Genomic DNA, 5,890 nt, shown 5'->3' with positions numbered 1-5,890 from the left:
ATGTTGTGATAGGATGATGAGAATGAGGCCCAGGGTGTTGGCAGCTAATGTGTGAGAAGATGTAATAAGCGACTTGTGTGGATTAAGAGATTGACCCAAAAAATATATTATGTTGAGGACTTCTCCAGCACAAAACAAGTGGATGAGCAGCATGGCAGATGAAATATGTTTGACAAAGCCCTAATGAACACAATGAAATTGATTGCAGACTTGCTAACAACCATGATGGCCATGTTGTGGAGCCCTGAGAAAGATGTATCGAGGGCACAACAATGGTGAGTCGATGAAAGAGATTGCCTTGATTTGATTAGAGAAGGCACTTGGCACATATAACCACGAATAACATGAAATAATAGAGGAGATGAGAGCCACCAAAGGGAAGAAATTGGCTAATGATGAGAAATAGGCGACAAAGGAGAATATGACGTAGCAGATCTGGGCTAGGCCATGTACAAATCCATGGAAGTTATGAAGATTTGTATTGGTTATGGTCATGGTGAGAATATTGAAAGGCTAGAGCCAACGACATAGTGCAGCTAGAAACCCTAGATCATTCATTGAGTTCGTGAGTAATGATATATCCATAGATCACAAGATTGGTGGAAAAAAAAGTTGGGGGCACTAAAGGAATCCTTCTGCCCTTAGAAGATATAACTTTTCAATACGAAAATGGTGAGATGGAAAAGAGTGAGAGTCATGCCCATATCAAGATTTAGAAGAGACTTGTAGGTGTTAGAAGCAGTTATTAGAGTCCTAATGGAGTGTGTGGTTATATACTTGTGACAACGTATCCTTATTGGCAATGAGAGCTTTCAAACCAATGACAACAACAATCTATCAAGGGAAATCGACCATAAGGAGGCGAAGTGAATGGGTGTTAGTGTTATGGAAGGTTCCGAAAAAGCTGGGTTGAAGCTGGGACGAGGAGAGTCAAGCGCAAGAAATTATTTCTAAGCGCATCTCAAACAGAGTTTGACCAAGAGGTCATGAGGCCACACTCAAAGTAGCAAAGCAGAAGCCACTAAGTATTTAATGGATGGGTGCTCAATGATGTACGAGTATAACATCTGGGTTGTGTGAGGTCTAAGAGAATGGATGTAGCTAAGTAGGTTGCATGTAGAAAAAACCATGAGGACAATAAGGATGTTGCAGAGAAAGCTCCATAATAGTGATCGAAATTAGTGGTGAGGTAGAGGTCGTGTGATGGAGTTCTCATGGAAGCATAAAATATAGGAGCCTACAGTTGCTGTAGTGGATTCACTGCATGAAAAAAAACATGGAGGCTTGCGGCATGAACATGCTCATCCAAAAAGTGTTGAATGTGTGAGGAGGATACACATGATATATTGAGTGAGTTAAGGATGGAGGAATCTAACGCCGAAAAATATGAAAACATCACCAATAGGGTGTTTTACGTGGCACTACCTAAACATTGTGGTGATATAACATGTGTTGAAGTCTACCAAACAGCTGATCGGTCATGTTGGCTTCATAGACCCGGTAAGGTGACGTAACTCACACTGAAGCACAAAAACATTTCTGGTGGTAGTTTGTCAAAAAAGGGGAGACACCCTCATGTATGATTATGTTTATATGAAGGAAAGCCTGAGACAAAGTGGCGACCAGGCCAAAAATACTAAGAAGTGATGCCTACAGAAGGTTCATGATCGACTGCAGAAGAAAGGATATGATCACGGGCATGGATAACAGAGGTAACTATTGTCGAAGCAATGTTGAACAAGTTGGCCGAGAAGCGAAGGTACCTGTAGTTGGTGTATGCATTAGAGAGGATCATAGCCGTCATCAATTTGGTCAACTAAGGCTCAAGGAGTATTTATTATTCACCATTGATTTGACACATATTTGTTTTATGTTGAGAAGTGCATGAGAATAAATATTATTAGGTGTTTTCTAGTTTACTACAATAGAGCCAGAACATAAAAAAATGGCAGGAAATTATCAGGTGTGAAGAGTGTAAAGGATGAATTGGGTTGAGTAGGCAAATCCTGTTGAGATTGCAACAAGATGATGGAGCTTAGTGAAAAGAGCCGCCTTCACTAAGTGGACCCGCAGGCTATTTTTGGCGCAAGTCTATTTTTAGACATACGGATCATGTCTATGGATTGCAGGTTGCTGTTTATGGATGATTGATCAAGTTGGGAAAAAATAGATGGACTTCTATTTTTGATGAAAGTGTGAGTGATCAAAGTCTATTTTTAGACTGGTTGTCAAAAATAGAAAAGTCAAATATTATTATCTCACAATAATATTTGGACTATAAACTTAATCTTACTCTCTTGGAGCACTTCAGTTTGAGCTACAGAAGTGGCACATGTAGCTGTCAGAAGGAAATGCGCTTTTCTTATGAGTCAGTTGAGTTGTTGCATGCATGACTTCAGTTAGAACTCAATCAGTTGAGTTTGGTGGAGTTGATTGTGGAGTTGATGGAGTTGTGTTCAATTTAGCTTTGTTAAACTGGTTGTATTTAGTCTAACTGGCAAATAGACTAGAGATGAGTTGGGTGAATTAGTTATTAATTAATTCACAAGTTATTAACTCATAATACAACTAATTAATACATCAGTTAACTCAGTTGCATGTCAGTGCATGTTTAGTTCAACAGGGACAGGTGGTAGAGAATCAGATTGCTATCAGTTGTGACTATAGTTGTGCACCAGATCTTGCACAATCAAGGGATTGAGTATGCCAATGAGTTTGCTCACGTATTTTCCCACATTATAGCTTGTGCTCACGTCCAACAAAGAGTGAGTGACTATTTTGCAGGTGAAAAACGAGTTTGGTGAGCCATTCTCATCAGTTCTTGAGCAGGTATTGAGCAGTGGAGGTAGGCAAGCAGTGGAAGAGATTTGGAGATCAGATCTGAGTTGTATTGTGTGTAACAGAGGTGGAGATACTTGTGAGAAGTATTATGTTGTGTAATGTTACATGACTCAATCATTAATATATAGATAGTTGGGGTTTTTATCGAGATGCTTTCCCCGGGATACATACTGTGTTAATGTGTGAATGCTCTTGATGTTTTATTGTTATTGATGTTGCTATATTGATGATCAACGTAGAGGATCTTATGTATTGTGTATGTATTCCGCAATAGTACATGATCAGGATAATCTCTGTTGAATATGTGTTAAATTATTCAAAATTTCTACAAATCCCTTATTGTTAAGAGAGACCTACAACACATCTTCATGCATAATTCACTATTCTAGAGATCCATATATGTTAGTGTAGCTTTTGGTTATGGAGAGTTTTAATTTTTGACATTTGGATAAGGAATGCATGAATATGGGAAGAGAGTCATTGTACATGAAAAGGTATCCTAGATAACTGGCGGATACAATGACTAGTTACCCATATAATCTGGTAGATGGAAACTTTTTTATATAGACTTCAATAGAAAGTGATTTGGGTTTAGTCAATCTCTGCGGGTCAAGTTTAGGGGGGGGGGGGGGGGGGGGGGTTTATTAGGGTGGTCCTTTTAAATTTGACGCGGTCAAGATACTAGTGGTTTTTGGGCTTCGAGTTTATGGGAACCCATGGGTTTTCCCAGGGTATTCATATTTGATGTAGCCTATTTAAAGGCCAATCATACTCGTGTTAAATCATATTAGTAGCCACTGGGAACAAAACATTGGGGGATTTGGACACCACCTCTCTTGGTGATCTTTGATCATAATAGTTAGGATTAACCTTGACTTAGGAATGATTGTCTACAACTAGTGGTTTCAGGCACATGGTTTTGTGGCCCGTGTTTTTATGCCAGTTGTATTTGGTTGGAAAGAGGCCTATAAATAGGCTTATTTATCTCCATTGTAATGTGCCACGTGCCAAGGTGCCAAGGGTTGAGCAGGCATCTTCATCCAGTGTAAGGGGTCATTGAGTAGGGCTCCTCAACAAGCTTGGTTAGGGTTTTGTTTAAGGACTAATGGATTTCTGTTATGTTGGGTGTTTCCCTAGATTTGGGGTTTTCCTTGGGTATTTCTTGGTGTTCTTTATGTGTGATTTATTCTATGTATCGTGTCAATGATTGTCTTTTTTACCTTGTATTTTAATACATAACAATCATTTGCTGAAGGTGTTTTTTTTTACCTTGAACACCTCAATCTCGTAGGTTGTGATAAGCTAGTGGAGGTCAGAACATTGTCAAGAACACTAACATCATTGGGCTTGGATGGTTGTTATGCATTAAAGAAATAATTGGGCTTATTGGCTTTGCAAAGCTTCAATATTTGTACATGACAAGGTGTTATGCAATCGAAGATCTGCCATGTTTGGAAATGTTGATATCATTGAAGAAGTTATAGACATCTGCATGCGAGAATACGAAGAGAATATTGTTGTTGGTTGAGGTAACAAATCTTGAAAGCGATGTTTTAAAAAAGGTTATTCAACTCATACAAAGATCATGGAGTGAAATGCAAAGTTGGAGCACCTCAAACTCAGAGGATTGGAATTTTACAACAGAACTATCCGTCGAACTTCATGATTTTCCATGGCCCGAATAATCTTGGCGATGTTATAAATTTTTTAACCATATTGAATAAATTATCTCATTTTAAACAATTGTGTAAATCATCATGTCACAATATTTTCCTATCAAATTCCATCACTATGAATTTTCTCGAAAAATTAATATACAAATTTATTTTCTGATTGTTTCCATTTGATGTTTTTAGAATAAATACATTTAATTCAATTCAAAGCTTGTGAGTTATACTCTAAAGTAAATGAAATTTACATGCTTCCATAACATTTCATCTAGTTGGTCCACATGTGGTAGCACAATTGGCAAAAAGCATGTTGGAAATCCCAAGTGATCGGAAATTCAAGCCCCTCAGACATGTATCATCGACCAAACCTTAAAAAGAAAAAGAAAAAAATATTGCATCTAATTGAATATGAATAAGAGAGGTACATTTCAAATGTGGGAAGGGACAACAATATCCTAGTTGCCTCAACAAGTGAGCGTAGTCATCAGTTGGAAGCCAAATACAGGTTTCACTATAAATTAAAACGATTTCAAATTTAAGTTCTGGGAAGTTAATAATATCACAGTAAAACTATAAAATTTTAAATTATTTTGGAATATTATTAATTGGTGTGATTTGATATTACAAATTATTTAATTAATATTTTAAAGTGAGATAAAATTAATAATATTTTATAAAATGTTTAATATTTTTACAAGTAAAGTTTTGGGTTTGATTCTAACAATTTGGAATTGATAAATTCCTATATTTTGACTTAATTTATATGGAAAGACCATTTATTATATAAGTGATATAGCTCTAATGAGTGAAGTCTTTACGTCATTTGATATGGAAGGAGCATGTAACACCCTCCTCCCACATTTACCCAAGCTAACCAGTCCACTAGGGTAAACATGTGATGAGAAGCTACTATGATGTCATTCAACTACCAATGTAAAGCTAACGCAGTGGAACCTAGAAAACAAAACCAATTTGACGTCCCTAAGGAGCTACAAATCGTTCAAGAGGTAACCAACCCTTCCAGGTGCCCAATCCCTAAGGAAACTTGCCTTTTCACTATCCTAGAGTGTCAGTTGCTCCCATAAAAAGGCATGCATGTGACTAAAGCCTTCTAATTTCTCCCACAATAAGGCATGGCAGCGACTATGACCTTTTCCAGGTAGTTCTGAGCCAAGGACCCTAGATTTTGTGCTAATTTTTTAGGGCTAGAACTCAGGCACTACCCAAAACTTCATGAAATTTCCAGAAATGATAAATGAAATTGAAAAAAAGGTATTAATGCAAACATGTGATCAATAAATTGTCTTGACCCCTACTAGCCATGACATACATTTTCTCAAGCATGTCACAAATATGTAACCTACAGGTCATAACAACAT

This window comes from Pinus tabuliformis, chromosome 1_1, assembly GCF_031772625.1.
Source record: "Pinus tabuliformis cultivar Carrire ecotype Pingquan chromosome 1_1, CPIR1, whole genome shotgun sequence".
Classification (NCBI taxonomy): domain Eukaryota; kingdom Viridiplantae; phylum Streptophyta; class Pinopsida; order Pinales; family Pinaceae; genus Pinus; species Pinus tabuliformis.
Note: the sequence above shows the minus strand (reverse complement) of the source record.